Source organism: Staurois parvus, unplaced genomic scaffold (assembly GCF_062004578.1).
Source record: "Staurois parvus isolate SC_StPar_1 unplaced genomic scaffold, SC_StPar_1.0 ptg000636l, whole genome shotgun sequence".
Lineage (NCBI taxonomy): Eukaryota > Metazoa > Chordata > Amphibia > Anura > Ranidae > Staurois > Staurois parvus.
In genome coordinates this window covers 2,259,733-2,281,919 of record NW_028318432.1, presented here as the reverse complement: position 1 = coordinate 2,281,919, position 22,187 = coordinate 2,259,733, and the positions used below count along the sequence as shown (strand labels likewise).

Here is a 22,187-nt window from a genome sequence, read left to right as displayed (position 1 = left end):
TTATATCCAAAACAAAAATGAGATATTTGTGGCCCTTTTCAGTTTTCATTCCTAAAGCTGTAAGTCTGGGCTTATCTGAAGTTACGAGTTTTATCGCCGGTCTTATTTCAGCCGTTACTGGCAGTCATTTCTGTGTTCATGGAAAACCTCCATTACTGGGAAGAAAGATCAGCTTGACGCGTCCTATTCACACGGCTCCCGCAATTCGCTATCTCCCTCTGCAGACTGCTGGATGACTGTACTATTCAGAGCTGTCAGCTGCCCAGAGCTTTCCTGTCCATAGCTCACGGCATTCTGGGAATCATTCCTGACCCACGGCCTTCTTTTTAAACAAACCTCATTGAATGATAATCTGACACTGTGTGCTTTGGTGCTTAAACTTCTCACAGATGCTCCAGTATTTGTCCTTTCCATAATATATGCTGGCCTGTACTGGGTTACTGCATTATAGAAGAAAATGGGTATGTATTGTATTCTAATTTTTATATATATTCTGTCTTTTTGTATTATGTTCAAGACTAAAAAAGTACAATATTTAACGTATGTTTTATATCATTTTAATAGGTAAATATAATGCATATCACAGTAAGGCTTCATGCACATGGCCATACAACATGCACAGCCTGCTTGAGGACATTCCCAGGCAGGGGCGGACTGACCATTTGGAAACTCGGGCACTGCCCGAGGGCCTGGGGTCAGTAGGGGGCCCCATGAGATGCCCCTAGTACCTTTTTCATAGGCTTTTTTGAATTTGGGCAAGGACACAGGGGCCCCATGATCCCCTATTGCCCGGGGGCCCCATGAGTTGTCAGTCCGCCCCTGTTCCCAGGACCTGCTGACACTGAAGAGGCTGTGCACCTGGGTTTGCATAATGCACATACATGTGCACTGACCTAGGCTGGGAACCCACACTATCTGCATCTGAAGCATACGTCAGTGCACATGCAAAATCACGTACAGCTGACTCTTCTAATACATCTCAAATGAGCGGCTGTACTGTTCCCAGGAATGTCATTACACAGGCGCTGTATGTTGTACAGCCCCTGTATGGCTGTACAAGAAGGTGTTCACTTTCCCATTTCATCACATATCTATGTAGCGCCCTTTAGGCTTAGCTAGATAGGATTTGTTATTTTAGTAAGTCAGAGGCTTGTTAGAAGTCTGGGATGAGTCAGCCTGGGTGTGAGGTAGAGAGGACACCTCTGGTCAGGCCGTGAGGTTCTAGAGGTCAAGGCTTCTGGACAGGGGTGGACTGACAACTCATGGGGCCCCCGGGCAATAGGGAATCATGGGGCCCCTGTGTCCTTGCCCAAACTCAAAAAAGCCTATGAAAAAGGTACCGGGGGCATCTCATGGGGCCCCCTACTGACCCCGGGCCCTCAGGCAGTGGCCGAGTTTCCAAATGGTCAGTCCGCCCCAGCTTCTGGAGCCCTCCCACCCTTTCAGAAACTTTTGGCACTGTCTGGAAGAGGGGCGGAGAAGGGGAGGAGGCCCAGATTTGCATGTTTAGGGGAACTTGGCCAATCCCCAGGCAGGACACTGGCCATGGTGGCCAGGAACAATCCTTAAATATGACAGAGCCTATGCATCAGGGGAGTCGTGTGGAAGATGAACTGAAGCAAGGTGCTTTAGAGTGGAGCCTGGGAGGGGGTCCCAGGGAGGGAACCTACCTATAGGCTGGTTGCTGGACAGGAGGATCTCCACTGTGCCAAGTCTCTTAGGGAGGACAATCTTGTCAGCAGGGAAGGAGCCAGCCCAGCATAAGGCCTGAAAGCAGCTGCAACCCACCAAGCTAACAGGACAGTGTGAGTAGTTCTAAACCCCCTGGGCCATATAGATGGATAATTCCTTGGGCATCCCATATACCCCTAGACCCCATCCAAGTTGTCAATCCCTAATAAAACAACCAAAAACAGCTCAAGGACTGTTTTACTAATTCTGTGTGTGACGATGTGGAAAATGCGTGTTGCCTGGCCGTGCAGAGCTTAGGGGACCCAATCAAACTCAGCGGCTCCTGTGGAGGCAGCACTACATCTGATATGGGTAAATATGACCTATTGCTTACAGAATGTCATAGTTACCATTTAAACCAGTGGTTTTCAAATTGTGGAATACAAGAGACCTCAAATTCTGCACTGGGCATCATCAAAGAACCGCGCATAATGTTCAGTATATGTAATGCTAGAGAGAGCTGCCAGAGACTACAAACATCTAGAACATCCGTCCTGTACCAGAATTTTGTGAAACCCTAGGGTTGCTCTAGAGATTGCTAGGGGTTCCTTGAGCAATGAGCAATTTTTGCCTCTCAGATAAGTAACCACTGATACTAATGATCTTTTTGGCTGTTTGTAAGGGGGGGGGGGGGGTTCCTACTGACCACAAATATAAGAAGCACTCTTCCAATTGACTGTCACACTAATATACTATGAGATGCACTCTAAAGCTAATAACTATAAGCAAGGGTTCCCCTGAGATCAGAAAGTTATTTCAAGAGTTCTTTGATGGTAAAACAGTTGAGAATGGATGTACCAGAAGAAATGCTAGTCAGAGACTTCTACACAGGCTTCAGTTGTGGGTGAAGACTCGAGATGGACTGCAGAAGGCAGTGAGACATTCAAAACATGGAATATAAGGATAATAGAGATAACTCTTATTACCCCTTGGCAAATCAATTCTTCCACTCCCAATACAAACTGCTTGGGTTTGATAACCACACAACAAGTACCAAATGGCATGTACGTGGCCTTTGGGTTTCTGGTTGGGCACCAGGGACTTAATACTGGGATGCTGTGAAGTGGCCTCTGCAGTATACACATGTATTTGAAAATGTGCGCTAACTAAACCCCTGTTTACCCATGTGAACTGTTAGCCAGGACAATTCGGTTTGTTGCAGGCTGGCTGGTAAGTTGAGCTGGTAATTGTGTATTGCCCTTCCATGTGCTCCTTTCTACAAAAGCTAGGTATAGGTTGGGGCAGTTACTATTTGATGTACAAGTTTTAAGACAAGGTATTGTAATTGTTTTAAATGGAACCATGTGGAATCATGTGCTAAACATGACAGATACAGGGTTTTTTCCCATAATGCCATGTGATTGTAAGAACAATTCCTATAGAAAACAACACAAAATGCTGTTTCTCTGTGCATTTTGTCTTCACAGCAATGTGTGCCTGATGTTGGGGATGGAGAAAATGCGGTAAATCACAGGAAACGTAGCTCCCTAGCTGTCATTTTCTCTAGATCTCAAGGAAAGCCAGCTCCACAGCAGAGCAGATTCAGTCTGTTAACCTGATATTTAACCATTCTCCATGGTCAGACGCTCTCTGTCAGCAGAGATGTCAAATTAGCAGCAGTGATACTGCAGCTCTGAGACAAAGGCCCTGTCTAGGGATCCTGCTTATGGTTTCACGCGTTGGCTCATTGCATATTAGAACAAGATATAATGTAGATAATACCATGCTTGGGGTAGGACTCTAGTGTAATGAATACAGTATATAGCACAGCATCTCAAATCCCATTAGAGCAGATGAAGGTCTAAAGAAACATGATTTAAAGTGGGACGTTTGTTCTTCTAAAGCTGAGAACAGCAAACCGCACATGTAGCAATCTGATTTTACAATCTTCTTAAAGCAGTATTAAACCCAAATACAAAATTCAATATATTGCAGCTTAAAATGTAACTAAAGGCAAAACTTTTTTCTAGTTTTGAATAGAGTGCAGATGGATTAGAGCATGATGATGTCTGTGCCCCTCTAATGGAGATTCACCCTCTCTATTTGTCCTGTTCACCATTATCATCAAAAGTGAAAGTAAAAGAAACCCCAAATTGTGGGCTGACGCAAGAAGATTAGTGGAGGGGAAATCTTTCAATGAGGACACTTTAAAGGGATTTCTTCTCACTTCCTGTTTTGTCCATGGATCACGAAGTGAAGGAAAATCTCCCCAATGGCAACAGATGGCAAAGAAAAAAATGAGACAGAAGTCATAGCCCTCCTTTACACTATCCAAAAAGAAGAAAAACGCCTTTAGTTTTACTTTAAAGCTGAGTTCCACCCAAACGTGGAAGCTCCACTTATCTGCCTCCTCCTCTTTCTTCCTCGTCCCCTCCCCATTTGGCACCTTTTGGGGGGGAGGGGGCAGCGGGTACCTGGTTTAAACACTTCCTGCTCAATTCGCAGCAGCAAACTGAGCCTGAAGTTCGGTCCCCCAGCAGCCCTCTGGGAAAATCAACAGGCCCCAGATGACTGCAGCCCATTCACTCATGCGCAGTAGGAGACTGGCTGTAAAATCATAATGCTTCACTGCTGGTTTCCCTTAGTCAAGATGGCGGCACCAGCACCCAACAGCCAATTGAAGAATCGGCTCAGGGTGAGGACACTGCTGGATGCCTGGACAGGTAAGTGCCCTTATATTAAAAGTCAGCAGGTACAGTATTTGTAGCTGCTGACTTTTAATTTTTTTGGAGGGGAGAGGTCGGGGGCCGGATGTGGTGACTGCATTGTTTTTTTAGGCTTCTTTTCCTTTATTTTCACTTAGTGATTTAGCCAGTAAGTCTATTATTTTTCAACTTTCTTTAAAGAGACCAAGCTGTCCAGACAAAATAGCAGTTAGAGTGTTGACACAAACTATTTAACACTGACAGGGGGTGCTTACAATGATCAGCTTTTATTAATGATCAGATTTAATTTGATAGTCAAGTCCATCTAAATCTGCTAATCTAACACAACCTCAATCGCCCCAGATTGACAATCCTGCCGTCCAAAGGTGTCCATTGCTGCTCCATCCAGAGTGGTGACACCCTAAGACAGGAAGTGTGTTACTGGCCGGATAACCTCTCAGTTGAATAGATTGATCGAGTAACATTTTACATTACATGTACAGTAGGAAGAAGCCCTGTCTGGGGTGTTTTCCCTGCAAAAGCTGTTCGGCACCAGGCAGGACCATGCTGTGAATATCTTGGGAGTGGTGAGGAAGCGTGCATCATCTTATTATTGTTTTTTTATCATCTTATAATTGTTTTTTTCAGCTGGCTGTCAGCTTTCTTGTAAAAGCAATCCTAGCTGCTAATTTGCCACTGGATTTATTTTACAAGCAGCGGGAGGGGATGTCCACCCAATCTGCCCCCTTCTTGTCCCACCGGGAGTGTGCAGCCAGCGGTTCCACTGGCTGACCATAGTGCTGATCAGGGACCGGAATGGCCCTGAACATCTCTATGGTCTAAGAAACTGGAAATGATGAGCATTTTGTCACTTCTGGTATCAAACTCTTATTAGTTTGAAAAAAGCATTGGATCATTCCGATCCTGGTATGATCTGAAGCTTTTAAGGACAGAGGAGAGATCTGGGGTCTAATAGACCCCAGATCTCTCAGTAAAGAGGATCTGTCTCTGCCTATTGCTATCATAGGATATGTTTACATTCCCTTTGATAATAATAAAAGTGATTTTAACAAATGATATGATGATATTATGAAAAAAAAGCGTCCCGTCCCAAGTACTCTCACACAAAGGCAAACACATGCATTAGTCCTGCATGCATACGTAAACAGTGATTGTACTACACATGTGAGGAATCACCGCTAACATCAGATCAAAAGCAATAAGCTGATTCCAAGCACCAGACCTCCTGTGTAAATCTAAAGTAGTAACCTTTAAAGGTTTTTAGCATTGCCTATGAATAATAATATGTACATAGTTTGATGCCATTGCACAGGCGTGAGCAATTTTAAGGTGTGACATGTTTGGTATTTATCTACTCGGCGTAACGTCATCTTTTATATTTTACCAATCAATTGGGTATTATATTGTGCTTTAAAATTTATTAAAGTGTATTTTTTGTGTCATGAAAAATTGCAACACCCACCATTTTATTCTCTAGGGCCTCTGCTTTAAACAATATATCATGTTTGTGGGTTCTAAGCAATTTTCTAGCAAAAAATACTGATTTTCTACATGTAAACAAAAGGCCTTGTCTTCAAGTGGTTAAGGAGGACAAAAACTACAGTTGTCCTTATAAGAGAAAGATCATGTGCATGAAAGATATTTGAACAATGAACTGTTCTTCTGGAATGTACTGATCATATTTTGTCACAGAAAAATGTTTATTTATACAAACTGAATGAAATAATGTTCCACACTTAAGATTATTGGCAGCAAAAGATTTTACTGTTTATGGAATAAACTTTGCTAAGAAAAAGATAATTCCTCAGAAAAACTGGAAGTTTGGTCTTATGTCTAGGGTAGGTTGATAAAATTATACAGGCAGAAGGAAGCAATTCCTCTTTTCTCTCCCAGTGATCAAACTGCAACATTGTAATTGTTTTATAACAAGGTCAGAAGCTGTAGCAGGGGCTGATCTGTGTAAAATATCCAGGAATCAGCACAGACACCAGGATTAATATAATTATGTCATCTCTGAGCCAGCATCTAAGTCCCGAAAGTAAATACTAACCCTGGATGATGCCTGGAAGAAAAATGGTTCTGTCCTTCTGGAGAGAAAAGCAGATGAAGGCTTTGACAGGCAGAGTACTGTGAGAAATAATGAATGCCTAGAAGTGTTACACATTACTTATCATGCATGCACATGGACAATGTTTGTAATGATTACGCCTTCTTTAAACTAAGGTCATGTGTTTTTTTGTTTTACTAAGTCCTGAAAATTTTTACCAATAAACCTTTAGGACAGAGAAATGCAGAAATGTTTCACTTTCATGCTGTCTGTAACTGAAATTCTATATGGAGGAAGGAGAGTAGCCTCTTCTCTGACTCATCCACTTGTGTGAGTAAATTTTGTTTGAGCTACTGAGCTCAGTAAATATAGTTTTTATTTTATTGAAGTAGTTAAGGCCAGCTGAGAAAACAGATAAAAAGAAGCCTACAGCTCCATCTGCTGGTTATAAATAAAAATGGTGAAGGATTTCTAAACTGTCCAGTGTTGCTAAGAAGCCTCAAGTAAAGACGCAGGCACTCCTACACTTTCTACATGTCAGAAACAACTCAGAAGCAAATATTGGTACTGATAGCAATTGGAAAAGAAAGAGTTATCTTCAATCATGAACATTGTGTGTTGTGACATTATACTCTGCTGGAAGCATCATTTGAGGAGCGGAGGAGAAGCAATATCATACAACTATCTCCACAGCAAATAAACTTTAAAGGCGCAGCGATTAACATTTCTAAAATGTTATTGGTATGCTTATACATCATACGGCTTATTTTCTCAGTCCATTTATGCGGCTTGTACTTTCGGAGACCACTTAGCATAATTTAAATTCAGGACCTTTTTTATTCCCAACTAATCATTTACAATGAACATTTCCACCATTACTTATGTAAAGTTTAGATTTCAGTGACCACAGCGGGTGCCTTGTTTATGTGCATTATTTAAAAAAAAAAAAAAAGGCATCCAGAGATTTATGAAGCGCCAAAACTATCTAAACAAACAACTGCAGTCTGCACGTTGATTGTTTAAAGCGAAGGTAATAAAATACTAATGCAGTACCTCCTTACTGCAAGGGTCATATCAGTGGTCTCTAAACTGCGGCCTGGGGGCCAGATAAGGGCAAGCAAAGGGCCGCACTGAAGGCACTTTTTCTCCCACTTATACAAGACATTATTCCTCCCACTGACACCAACAAGGGGGCATCATTCCTGCTACTGGTATCAATAACAGTCACTATTCCTTCCATTCACACCAACAATTGGGCACTATTCCTCTTACTGACCTTACTGACACCAACAAGGGGGTATAATTCCTGCTACTGACATCAACAACAGCCACTATTCCTTCTATTCACACCAACAATTGGGCACTATTCCTCTTACTGACCTTACTGACACCAACAAGGAGGCATAATTCCTGCTACTGGCATCAATAACAGTCACTATTCCTTCCATTCACACCAACAATTGGGCACTATTCCTCTTACTGACACCAACAAGGGGGCATCATTCCTGCTACTGGCATCAACAACAGTCACTATTCCTTCCATTCACACCAACAATTGGGCACTATTCATCTTACTGACACCAACAAGGAGGCATAATTCCTGCTACTGACATCAACAACAGTCACTATTCCTTCCATTCATACCAACAATTGGGCTCTATTCCTCTTACTGACACCAACAAAGGGGCATAATTCCTGCTACTGACATCAAAAACAGTCACTATTTCTTCCATTCACACCAACAATTGGGCACTATTCCTCTTACTGACCTTACTGACACCAACAAGGGGGTATAATTCCTGCTACTGACATCAACAACAGCCACTATTCCTTCTATTCACACCAACAATTGGGCACTATTCATCTTACTGACACCAACAAGGAGGCATAATTCCTGCTACTGGCATCAACAACAGTCACTATTCCTTCCATTCACACCAACAATTGGGCTCTATTCCTCTTACTGACACCAACAAGGGGGCATCATTCCTGCTACTGGCATCAACAACAGTCACTATTCCTTCCATTCACACCAACAATTGGGCACTATTCCTCTTACTGACCTTACTGACACCAACAAGGGGGTATAATTCCTGCTACTGACATCAAAAACAGTCACTATTCCTTCCATTCACACCAACAATTGGGCACTATTCCTCTTACTGACCTTACTGACACCAACAAGGGGGCATAATTCCTGCTACTGACATCAACAACAGTCACTATTCCTTCCATTCACACCAACAATTGGGCACTATTCCTCTTACTGACACCAACAAGGAGGCATAATTCCTGCTACTGACATCAACAACAGTCACTATTCCTTCCATTCATACCAACAATTGGGCTCTATTCCTCTTACTGACACCAACAAAGGGGCATAATTCCTGCTACTGACATCAACAACAGTTACTATTCCTTCCATTCACACCAACAATTGGGCACTATTCCTCTCACTGACACCAACAAGTGGGCATCATTCCTGCTACTGACATCAACAATAGTCACTATTCCTTCCATTGACACCAACGATGGGGCACTGTTCCTCCCATTCACACCAACAATTGGGCACTATTCCTCTCACTGAAATAAATCATGGGGCACTATTCCTCCCACTGACACCAACAACGGGGCACTATTCTACCCACTAACTCCAATGGTGGGCCACTATTTCTCCAACTTACACCAAGAATAGGATGCTATTCCTCTACTAATGCCAGAGATGCATTGTTTACTCTCAGTGAAGCAGGACATGTTCTACTCCCAATGGCCACAGTCTGGCCTTCCTAAAGTCTGAAAGCCAGTAAACTGGTCCTTTGTTTAGAAAGTTTGAAGACCCCTGGGTTATATGCTCATTAAGTCTAGGAATAAGGAGTAAGGCTCGGTTCACACCTCAAAGTCCTGCAACTTACAGTGCGACTTTTTATTGCCACTTTCTAGCGACTTTATTCAACTTCAATGCGACTTTCATGCAACTTTGGCTTTGGCCAATCATAACAATACAGAGGGTGACACATATTATTGAATATACAAAAACCCCTGAAGTCATAGCCAAAGTTGCAAAGACAAAGAAACAACTTCCTAGCAACTTTTGTGAAGAGGACAGCGCTGAAGATGATCAGAGTGGGGAGTACAGTAAGTAATACTGTCTCTTCCAATACCCCTCAAAATAATGAGCATAATGAGCAAGGGACCCCTCTACAGGTTTTTTTTTTTTTTGTTCTTGTTTTTTACAGCTTTAAAGGGAAACCACTGCTGAAAAAAATAGCCTTCCGAAGATTAGTTCTCCTATTGACTGCTAAGTGCCTGGCTTCTATGGTCATCCAATGGCTTCAATACTTTGAGTCACTGACTGTGAACAAGCAGATCTGGTGTTTTGACTCCCACCTGGCTGCTCTAGTTCATTGCTTGTTCTGGGTCAGCGACTATTGCAGCTAGAAACATCCAGAGAAGTAGAGTAGAGGTCATCAATGGTGATTTCTGTATTTCTCTTATCTTTGGTTCACTTTAAATCTAGAAGCTGTACCCAGCAGTACCCTTCCGCTTAGGTCTTCTCCTGGTAGTGGTTGGTGCTGGTTGATGAGTGGCCCTGACAATGATTAGCGCTGCTCTTTGCATCAATACACTATAAGTGGAAGGTGCCATGATCAGGGGGTGGGGTCAAGACACTCACACATTCACAGCCTTCCTATAGTCTTCCAGGGAGATTGAGGCAGTTCCAGATTTAGAACTTGGGGGGCCCCTCAACAAGGAAATTAAATTATATGACAAATATAAAAGTGAACTGACATGAATGATAAACCGCATTTGTTCTAAAAAAAAAAAGTTAGGTTCTGAAGAAGACACTTGTATGATTTTTTTTCCTCAATTTTATTAACTATTTGGGAAAAACTTGCTAACGAAGTTTTATCTTGCTCAAGATCGCAGAGTATTGGATTCACCCCTTGACCAAATAAGGGTCAAATAGGCGAGTGAGCTTCTCTCTTGTGTTTCTCACGAATGATGCTGGTCATTAACTTCACTCCCACATGATGGGTTCGGGGCTGTTGCCTGGCACTTTCCAACATTTTTTTTAACTTTTCCCTTGTCCCACCCACTTGTCTCTCTGTAAACAAGGCAATAAATGCTGCAACACAGTCATGTTAAAACAAACATCTCAAATGTTAAAAAAAATATGAGAAGTTGAAACGTAAAACATCTGCCAGAAGCCTTCATCCCTTTCTTTGCCTCTGAAGTCAGGATTAACGGTTCCGTATCCTGATACCCGCATGCACTTTGTTAACACACTTTAAAAGTAAAACTATTTTTATAATTATCAATTTTTTTTACTAAAGGATGTCTGGGGTCCCCTCTGGCAGGGGGGCCTGGGCCAAATTGTCCCTTTTGCCCCCATATAAATCCGGCACTGGATTGATGCTTGTGTAAATTGTTCACTAGGTACATGACAATCATCTGCACAATCAGGGTGAAAATTGCCATATTTCCTCTAATATGTGTAAATTCTATATAGTCATTGCCACCTAATGATTTTTTTTCCCCAAAATACCTCAATCAGAAATCAAAAACATATTGTGGACACTAGACTACATCGACCATACAGCAACCACACATAATAGCGCAGCAATTTTTTTTTTTGGGTTTTTTTATAACAATTTTAGTATTTTGAACAATTTTCGAACAAGGATAAATGCACCTTTCAGCAAAAAATAATAAATGCCTATTTTTTTGAAGGTAAAACAGCTTGTATTCGGGACTTGTAGTTTCTCATTCACAGAACACTCTGAATGAATGATGCGGCCATGTGGGCGGAGCCCCATGCTGCCACTTTGTTTTTTAATTTATTTTGACAGCTAGTGGGGGGAGAAGATCCCATGCTAGCTGTCAAAATGGGGATCAGAGAGGGTTAGTAACTTCGTCACATGAAAGATAACAAGAAAAACTGCAAAGGCCTCATAAAGATGGCATAGCAGCCTTCATGTAATAACTGTACAAAAGGGTAATATAAGAAAAGGTATTACACAGCATCCAACACTGAAGTAGCAAATTGAAGATCATTGCACCATTTTAAGATACCTGAAAGATAACGATTACTAGAAGCATGGATGTGTATATCCTACAAAAATAAAAATTAACAAAACAGAGCAAAATATAAGTAACCAATACTGCAAACTCAAAGGAAAAGACCAGTGAATAAAGTCCCTAAGCAGAGGAGGACTCCTGAGCATCTAAACCTGATGAACCAGGGGAGTCCTGGGAGTGGCCAGTGTCAGATATCTTCAACGTATCCAATTATTTGGTGAGGTCGGCTTTCAGGCACCAGTCTGTATACTGAAATGGTTTCATGATAAGGGTAAGTTCTGCCTTGGAAAAAAAATGCTCCATGAATCGTCTCCAATGTGAGAAGAAACGTCAGGTAGTTTTAAAGTTCAGAATAATTGTATCCAGTTTTTCCAAACTGAACAGGGACTGTAAATCCTTTTTCATGGCTGAGATATGGGATGGTGAAGGTTGGATCCACACCCTAAGAACCACTCTGTGTGCCACCAAAAAACAGAGAAGGGCCCATTGAGACAGTCCCAAGGTAAGGGCATCCGAGGCCTGAGCAGAGAAGTCCTCCTATCCAAAAATATACATAGCCGTGGGTCCTTGGTGGGACAGACTCAGGTGACTTTACGATGTATGCCAGAACTCAGTCTCAATAGGATGAGACGGAAAGGCACTCCCATAAGCAATGAAACAAAGAGGGAAGAAAGAGGCCGCATCAGGAGCACACCAACTGTGAAAGATTAGCTTTCCATCCAATAGGGATAATAAGCTCTATGAATGCTTTCAAACTGGGTCTCCTGCCAAGTCTCACAAATCATAAATTTGCACTTCTTTTGGCAACCAGCCAGAAGCTGCTCCAGGACGATATCAGTAGATAGAACGTTGACCCAGGCTTTGAAGGGAGCCAGGTGATATTTCACAGAAAGACGAGTAATAAGATGTGAATATACAGTATGTCGGAGATGGAGTATTGAAACTAGTGATGCATTTTACCACTGTCTGGGGGATACTTTTTTAGCTATGAGTTGGACTATAGTGACTACTCTGCCAGAGAGAACAGATAAAGATTTCTCCTTTTTCTCTTGAATTTTGTGATCTCCATAATGCTTCTGGGTCAGTGAAGGTAGTGAAGTCACACAGGAGAATAGTCAGGCAACTAGCATTTTCACAAATAATTCATTAGTGGCAGCCTGCATAATTCTCTTAGGTAGTATTTACTTAGAGGATTTCAAAATGCTTAAAGCTTGTTAAATTGAGGAACAATCTGATTCATTTTGAAAAAAATGTTATTATTTGAAAACTATAAATAATATATTATTCAAATTCTTTCTGGTTATGCTAATTGTCACACGCAAAACTGCGATTCTGGAAAGTGCTGACAATTCCAGTTTGAAATGTGCTTGTCTCCTTTTCTGACAGGCTTGAGCTTTCAGTGGCATTTGTGCCTCCTAAATTAATACAAATCAGAAGTATTTTGGCATTCTGCCGGGGCTCTGATGAACTCCAGGGTGTTGATGGTGAGCAGATGCAGCTTATCTTGTGAAGATCTTATTGTGTGAATAAACTATTCAAATACTGAGCTAGAATGTTTTTAACAAGCCATGCCAGGCTACAAGCAAGATCAGTCTGTGAAAGGCTAATCCTATGCAGGAAACATTGCATCCACACTAAAGTCAAGAAGCCTTCCCAATTTAACTAAAAGAGAACCTGTCATTTACAAAAAAAAACACTTGCAGCAATCTTAGCAACTCAACAATACATATCTTAACTCCTTGGGGACAGATGGTAAAGCAAATTTAGTCACCTGAACACAATTTTGCAACTTTGACATGTGTTAGTAAAACTGTACATATTATTGCAACTACTTAGTGTATCCAGGTGGGTTATATCTTGTTTTTTTCAAGACTTTAGTGGTAAATTGTAATGAATATCTCCTGACTTTTGGCCCAAAACACTAACAAATCTAATTTTTTTTCACTTAGCTGTATGTTTCTTGCTATTACTGTAACTTACCATTAAAGAACCACCCAAAACAAGTTCTCCTGCTACTGGCGATCGCAGCAATACCACATATGTGTATGGTATTTGTTATGTGTACCCTTAGTAGGGCCCAGAAATAATGGTCTGCATTTCACTTTTTTTTTATTTTAACTAAAATACACTGACACTAACTGACATTGATACTAGTTTTAAAAATGCCTTTTTTTTTAAACGCTTACCTAAAATATACAGAACCTGACCTTTGACCCTAACCTTGACCTTTACCTTGACCCTAACTCTGACCTAAATCAAACCTTGGTTAAGGTTTTTTTTTTTTCTTTCTTTCTTTTTTTTTTCTTACACACACCAGTTTGTTTCCTTTTTTCTCCCCATGCAAGGAGAGAAAAATGCAGTGTACCTCTCTCTCCATTAACCACTTGACCTCCAGAGAATTTACCCCCCTTAATGACCAGGCCTCTTTTTGCTACTCGGCGCTGCACTAATTCAACTGATAATTGCGCGTTCATGCAATGCTGCACCCAAACGAAATTTATGTTCTTTTTTTCACACAAATAGAGCTTTCTTTTGGTGTAATTTGATCACCTGTGCGCTTTTTATTTTTCACGCTATAAACAAAAAAAGGCCAAAAATTTTGAAGAAAAACAATATTTTTTACTTTCAGCTATAAAAAATATATAGTAAACTCAAAGTTGGTTATAAATTTAGGCCAAAATGTATTCTGCTCCATGTTTTTGGTAAAAAAAATCCAAATAAGTGTATATTGATTGCTTTGTGTGAAAGTTATAGCGTCTAAAAACCATGGTATAAATACGGCAATTTACGCCATTTTTCTGCTATACAGCGCTGCGTTAGTTTAACAGACAATTGCACGGTCATGCAATACGGTACATAAATTAAATTTACATCCTTTTTTTCCCCACAAATTGAGCTTTCTTTCGGTGGTATTTGATTGCCTGAGTGTTTTTTATTTTTTGCGCTATAAAAAAAAAGGCTGACAATTTTGAGGAAAAAATATATATATTTTGGACTCTTTGCTATAAAACATGTCCAGTAAAAAAAATGCAAAAATCTAATTTAGTCCGAAATTTCTGCCAAAATGCATTCTGCGACATGTCTTTCCTAAAAAAAAAAAAACCCAATACGTGTAAATTAATTGGTTTACATGAAAGTTATAGCGTTTACAAATGGCGGGAAAGATACTGGGATTTTTATTTTTTTTTATACTAATAATGGCAGCGATTAGCGAATTATGGCGGCGATCAGGGACTTATGGCAGCGACCAGCGACTTATGGCGGGACTGCGGCGGACATTCTGACATTGGGAGGTACTGACTTGGGGTCACTGACATCCCCAAAAACACTAATACAGTGATCAGTGCAAAAAAAAAAAAAAACACTGACACTGTACTAATGGCAATGGGGAGCAAGGGGTTAACTTTATTTTGCAGGGAAGGGTTATAGGAGTGAGGGGAGTGTTTTACTAGGGGGCGGGGGTGTGTACTGGACGGGACAAGGCTGATCGAGAAAGAGAAACAGCTACTGCAGTTGTGCTATCTGTCACTGTTTGCCGCCGATCGCCGGGAGATAGCCGGTAAGCACCGGCTGTGACCCGGCGACTCACATCTGCGGCGGTGATTGGCGGGACAGATAGGGTGGCGGCGCGCCTCACGCGCGCCCTCTAGCTGTTTACAAAACACACGTTTTAAAACATGGTTTTGCCTGCCAGTGCCACCCTGCTGCTGTATATCTACAGTGGCAGGGCGGCAAGTGGTTAAAAGAAGAACTAAAAACCCAGGGACAATATGTACAGTGACTGATCACTATGAAAGTCAATCAGAAGCTATCACAGCAAATTGGGTGACTTGGAACCGGGACTCCCAGTTCCATATTGTTAGTACGAGACCTGGGCCTCTTGGTGAGAGCCCAATCTCTGTGCCTGGAGCTCTCTATGCGGTGGAATCCCAGCGCAAATACACGCATGAATTTATGCGGCCTCACGAAAGAAGACCCATTTCATTGAAGTCGCATATATGAGTACAAACGGCCAGAGGCGGTTAAGGTTACACCTTACAATCTGACTATACAATCAACTTCAGATTTACCAACATGATGTAATAGAAAGACCTACCAATCAATCTGTATCCAGTCAGGTAGGCATTTGCACAATATAGTTGTTGGTAGATGTAAAGGTGGGATTAAAACACCTGTCAGGTTTTTTTTGCTGTCTGTGTCCCTGTAGGAATGTTCACCCTCTCTATTTGTCTCATTTACCATTATCACTGAAAGTGAATGTGAAGGAGAATCCCAAATGTTGGGTTGTTCTGGTGACCCTGGTGACAACCAGGGGCGGACTGACAACTCATGCGGCCCCCGGACAATAGTGGATCATTGGGCCCCTGTATCCTTGCCCAAACTCAAAAAAGCCTATGAAAAAGGTACCAGGGGCATCTCATGGGGCCCCCTACTGACCCCGGGCCCTCGGGCAGTGCCCAAGTTTCCAAATCGTCAGTCCGCCCCTGGTGACAACCAGGAATTCCCTCACTTTAGAGGAATTTTCTCTCATTTCCTGTTCTAGCTATGGGACAGGAGGTTAAGGGAAATCTCCCAAAGGGGACACAGATGACAAAAGAGACCAGTCATATATAACCCTCCCTGAAGTTGAATTCCCCCCATTCACAGCCATGATATTGTATTCTGACAGTGGGACTCTCCACTGTCAGAATACACAGATCAGCGGCTGCAGAGTCCCACTTTCAGAAAACAATGTCTTGGCGAGGGGGATGCCGTTTGGCTGCACCGGCTGATCAACAAAGCTCTTCCAGCTTGCTCGCTTGACAGAATTAGATCAAATGGGGATGGCCACACATGGATCAAAATTCACCCACTGACAGGTAAAGTGAATAATACTGATCATTTTGTTACCATGGCACCTGAAAGTGGGTTGGATATTTTAGGCAGCAAGTGAACATGGTGTCCCTGAAGTTGATGTGTGGAAAGCAGAAAAAATGTGCAAGCATAAGTATTTGAGCAACTGACAAGGGCCATATTGTAATGGCTAGATGACTGGGTCAGAGCAACTCCAAAACTGCAGCACTTGTGGGATGTTCCTAATCTGCATTGGTCAGGACTGACCAAAAGTGATCCAAGGAAGGAAAACCAGCTACAGGGTCATGGGTGGTCAAGGATCATTGATGCACATAGGGAGTGAATGCTAACCTATGTAGTCCGATCCAACAGAAGAGCAGCTGTAGCTCAAATTGCTGAGAAGGTTAAAGTGTTAGTTAAGTTATTTTTCTATGTTTTACCTACAGATAAGCCTTTAATAAGTGACATCACCACGGCCTGGCCAGTCAAACGGCCTCAGCATGGAAACCCAGAAGGAAGACCGGGTGAAGATGGAAGCCCCTGGGAGCTGCGATAGCGCTCTGCTGGAGGGCTTAAGATTCAGGTAAGTCTTTCAAAATGAGCTAGTATGCAATGCATATTAGCACATTATGCTCTGAACTTGCAGGGAGAAGATTTTTTTAAATTTATTTTTGCTGTTTACTACCGCTTTAATGCTGGTTCCTATACATAGGTGTCCGAATACATAGTGCATCGCAGTTTTCTGTGTATGTGGTTGTGTAGCCGCAGATTGCTCAGGGTGATCATTCTGACTCGCGTCCACTGCCAAAATCACCTACAATGTGCATGTGAGCAGCAGAACAGGACTGAAGAGTAGAAGAAAGTGGCTTGGTGTGATAAATTACAATATCTTTTACATCATGTGGATGGTCAGGTATGTGTGGTTTGCTGCAAAGTGAAAAAAACAAGAAGCGCACCAACCTTGCGCATTACCTCAGTAACCAAAATTTATTAGTAAAAGAATGGTACTCACAAACAGCGAATAAAAACAGGCATGTAAGTCCTCCAAGGGAAGTCAATACAGCTGTCAGTAAGTCAGTACAGCTGACGCGTTTCGAAGGACGTACCTTCTTCCTCAGAGCTCTGAGGAAGAAGGTACGTCCTTCGAAACGCGTCAGCTGTACTGAGTGTCTACCCCCATGATGGGATTTACGCTGGCCTCTTGTTTCTGAAGTCCCTTGGAGGACTTACATGCCTGTTTTTATTCGCTGTTTGTGAGTACCATTCTTTTACTAATAAATTTTGGTTACTGAGGTAATGCACAAGGTTGGTGCGCTTCTTGTTTTTTTCACTTTGCAGTATTGTTCGGGCTTCCCAAGCCTTGTTTTGGAGCTGCACGACCTTCTATGCTCTGGTGGTCATTTTGTTTGGGTTTGATTTCACCTACTTACCACCGGCCTGGGTCCTGGAGCGCAGGAGGAATCGTATTTTGTCTAATGTGTGGTTTGCTAACCCAGGGAAAAGATGGCACCAGAATTCAGTTTGGGAAGAAGGCAAACTGTGATTCTTTGGGCAATGTTCTGCTGTAAAGCCTTTGGGTCCTCCGGATGTACTACCTAGCTAAACATTGCTGCTGATGAAATACACCCCTTAATGGAAATTATATTCTCTGATGGCAGTAGCCTCTTCTCAGGATAATGCACCTTGCCACACTGCAAAAATAGTTCAAGAATGGCTTGAGGACCACAACTAGTTTGAGGTGTTAACTTGGCCACCAAATTTTCCAGATCCCAATCAATTGTTCATTTGTGGCATGTGCTGGAAAAACGATCTGTGGAGGCCCAACTTGCAACTTACAGGACTTAAAGGATCTGCTATTGGTGGCTAGGTGCCAGATATCACAGCATACCTTCAAAGGTCTAGTGGAGGTCATGCCATAATCGGTCAGGGCTATTTTGGCAGCAAAAGGGGGATCTACTCAATATTAGGCGGGTGCTTATAATATTATGGTGGGTCTTCGTAATGTTATGACTGATCGGTGTGATCATAAGAGTGACACCTCGCTTGCAGCCAGTAAGAGAGCGAGCGTTTCAGCTTCCTGCTGTGTCCTCCATAGAGCACAGAGGCAGGAATGCAAGGGTGACATAATGCAGGGGGGTCAAGAACAACTGCACTCTTACCTTCACAAAGAGCATAAAATATCTCAGGGACAACTTCATTTTTGTATGTTTTCTTTAACTCGATATTTGTTGCATCAGGTCAACCATTAGAGTTGTACACCCATTCAGAAAAATTTATTTTCTAACATCATACCCTTTAGAACTGACTTCACCCTTTGTATGCGCACCAAAAAATAAGCAGCAAATATAAATATATTTTCCTTTTACTCCTTCAAGAATAAGAACTTCAAATGGATGGCAATCAATGGCATGGCGCTCAAATCATTTTCCTGCTGTAAGAAGAAGGCACATTTCAGGCTTTGTTCAAGGCGACCCATTCAACATTCATGAAAAGAAACAGGCCAACACTTACAGTGAATGGCCTTGAAATAAAAAATGGTTAAAGATTGTTTAGTTCAGAAAATGTTTTGTAAATTATGTTTTTTAAAGCTGAACTCCAGTCTTTCTCTAAGTTGTGTATTTCCAAAGTTCTGTGTATTGCCATTATAAAAAAAAAATGTTATGGCATTTCTGCCTTTGGTTAGAGTGGAGATGGATTAGAACACCTGTCAGGCTTTTATTGCTGTCTGTGCCCCCATTAGGGAGATTCACTCTCTCTATTTGTTCTATTTACCATTACCATCAAAAGTAAAAGTTAAACAAAATTCTCAATTTTGGGTTGACATCAGAACACTAATAGAAGGGAAAGCTTCCAATGTAGATACTAGTCCTGTTGACCCTGGTGACACACAGGGATTCCCTCACTTTGGAAGGATTTTCTCTCACTTCCCGTTTTTGCTGTGGGACAAGAAGTGAAAGGAAATCTCCCCAGTGGGACACAGGGGGCAAACATTTTTTTTTTAATTATAGCGATCACATAATTACATGTAAGCAAAACTGTTATGAATAGCTTCCATTCATGTCAGCTTGCTTGCTATTGTGATGCTGTGATTGGCCCACAGATATCACATGGTACCTAGGTCAGTCAATGCACCCTGTACCATGTGATTAGCTGTAGCCAATCACAGCATAAAAATTGTAAGCAAGTTGTCATCAATGAAGCCATTCAACACAGTTAAAATGATTGCCCATATATGTGATCAACACTGTAAAGCAAAAAAACACTGACACCGAGCTACCTTGATAATAGTATGTAAAAAAAATGTTAAAAAAGAAAAATGTTTAAAAAATGAATTTAAAAAATGTACTTTTTTTTTTATCAAGGATCATCTCCACACCAGTCATATGATGATCTGCACTAGTGACAGTATGTAAAAAAAAGTTTTGAAAAAATGCATCTTACCAAATACCTTGGACTGTCTACTTTTCAAAAATGGGTCATTTGGGGGATATTTGTACTGTCCTGCCATTTTAGGACCTTGTGACAGACCCAACGGGGGCAGGGACTTTTGGAGAGGACTAGGGGCTAGCCTTCTACCTAATGCTTATGCCCATGGAGAGAGCAGATCATTCTCTCATGATGAACAACAATGTGATGAATGCTGAGAGTGAGGCTTGGATTCATTCTCTGAGTAAAGCTTCTCTTCTGAAGTAGATGGAAAGATGTAATATTAATATTTTACAGGATAATGTCCAGAGGGGCCTTCCTGCAGACCAGTTTGGAGAAGCTGCTCCACTTGGGAAAGAGATACAGTATTTATCAACAATCTCACTCAAGAAATCTATGAAGATAAATGAATTCCACTTTTTCAGACTGTTTGATTATTGTATGATGTGGACAAACACCTGAAAGACAGCACGTGTATCATACTTTGTACAATACCTACCTGGCTTGTTTGGGTGCTTGGCTGTTGATTAGCTTTCTGTTAATTAGATCACTGTTACATGTTAGTTGCTAGCTGTTGATAAGCTTACTGTTAATTAGATCACTGTTAGCTGTTGGCTGTACTGTTTACCATTTGCACTGTTTTGGATAATGTGATCAAGCTCTTACTTAATCATTGTGTGGTATTTATCCCAAAGTGTAATATTTGTTTTATTGTTCATGTGGGGACTGCCCCTACTTCAGAAGTGTATAAAAACCTGTCTTTCTGTTCAATAAAGTAGGTACTGAAGTGCATCTAATCTAATGTCGTCTAGGTCTTGGGTGCAATGCCCAGCTATAATACCTTGGTTGTGTGTCCCAGCAGTAAATAAGCAGTTCTCTGATGGAAGCACTCAAGCAGAGTGCCAGGCAGTCCATCACAGATCTCAAGAAATGAGATAAGCCCTCAGTACATCAGGACTGATCAATTTTCAGATATGCTGTATATACCATAGTTTATGGACTCTATAACTCGTACATAGCAAAGTCCATGCTATGTCACTGTGCAATCCAGGGGCATCGACAGCCCAGACTGAGATCCTATTTCTTCCCCAATAGTGTTCATTCCTGTTAGAGTGAGAACTGTTTCTGACAATCAGAGGATCTTGAGACTTGTAGTCCCACAGTCTAGTTACACTGTATTCTTCAGCAGTGTCTGCACTACACTTACCAGAAGGAAAGAAACTGAAGTGCGTTCTGGGGAAGCGGATATATTTCCCTGCAGCAGCCGAGCTGGAGATCTGGGTGCAGGGATTTGGAGCTGGATAGAGGGGGGCGTGTGTCTCTTTTCCCCTCATCACTATGCCTGCCGCTCACCAGTGTTCAGCCTGTTCGGCAGCCCAGAACCATCCAGCACCGTCAAGGTTCCAGGGACTGCAATATCATCTGGGAATCAGGTCTGCCGCTGCTAGTCGTCTTGCAAGTATCTCTACCCTCAGTTATAAGTAAAGGCAATGTCGGTCACTCTAAATATAATAAAATACCCAATGTCCAAGTAAAAATGAAATTATAAAGTTCTTCCACAGTTCTCTACCCTCTGCCTGGATTGGTTATCAGAAGGCGAGCCGGTGCCTCTCTACTCTGCCAGGAGCCTGAACCACCATTGCAGATTTCAGGTTTTGTCACCTCCCAGAGGACTGGTGAGCGGGTGTAAGCCAAACATTCTCCTTAACATAGTAAAGACACTGCATGCAGACACCACTCCCATCTTGTATATCAGAGGATGCCTGTCTGGAGTGATCACTATTAACCTATCTGCCCTTTACAGAATACAGTCTCCTGAATCCTAAAGTGATTGCTATTTAATTCAGGCCTGTTGAAACCTACATTCAAAACAAGGGCCCCACCATTTGCTAGCAGAAGACATCAGAACTTTACACCTCAGGAACTTAAACATTATAGCACTCTGCTATGCTATCTTATTGCATTTAAAGGGACCCCTTTCTTTAATTTCTGAGAGGGTTTGGTAGATCATATATAGATAGATAGATAGATAGATAGATAGATAGATAGATAGATAGATAGATAGATATCCCATTACAAGAGTGGGATTACTGTATCTGCGTCACTCAATTTGTTTATCTCCTAATAGTGTCTTTTGGCTCAGAGTGAGTTGAAGGATCAACAAATCTTCTCTGCCTCTCAGCACCCGTGCTATTGATAAAAGCAAATAGACATATATAGTTTACAGTCTATTCTTGTATTTACAGTTGCTGAATATTGATGGTTGTTATTTCTATTGCATTGATAATCTCCATTGAAGTTCAAGTGGTGTGTTTAACTGCCACCGATCTTGACTTCTTACAATCCAACTTGATTATCACTAAACAATTGTGTATTTATTTCTGGATATAAACACAACCAGGTGT

General features: G+C 41.7%; 1 protein-coding gene and 1 long non-coding RNA gene across 2 annotated transcripts in view; one reads left to right on the top strand and one right to left on the bottom strand.

Moving 5' to 3' along the window:
* Positions 1-22,187, bottom strand: part of MALRD1 (MAM and LDL receptor class A domain containing 1) — a 464,614-nt gene that overhangs the window by 408,187 nt on the left and 34,240 nt on the right. The gene's annotated exons all lie outside the window — the stretch shown is intronic.
* LOC149449100 (uncharacterized) lies at positions 233-20,579 on the top strand. The gene is made up of 3 exons (XR_016315454.1): positions 233-461; positions 16,803-16,939; positions 18,732-20,579. It is a non-coding gene; the product is annotated as an uncharacterized LOC149449100 (long non-coding RNA).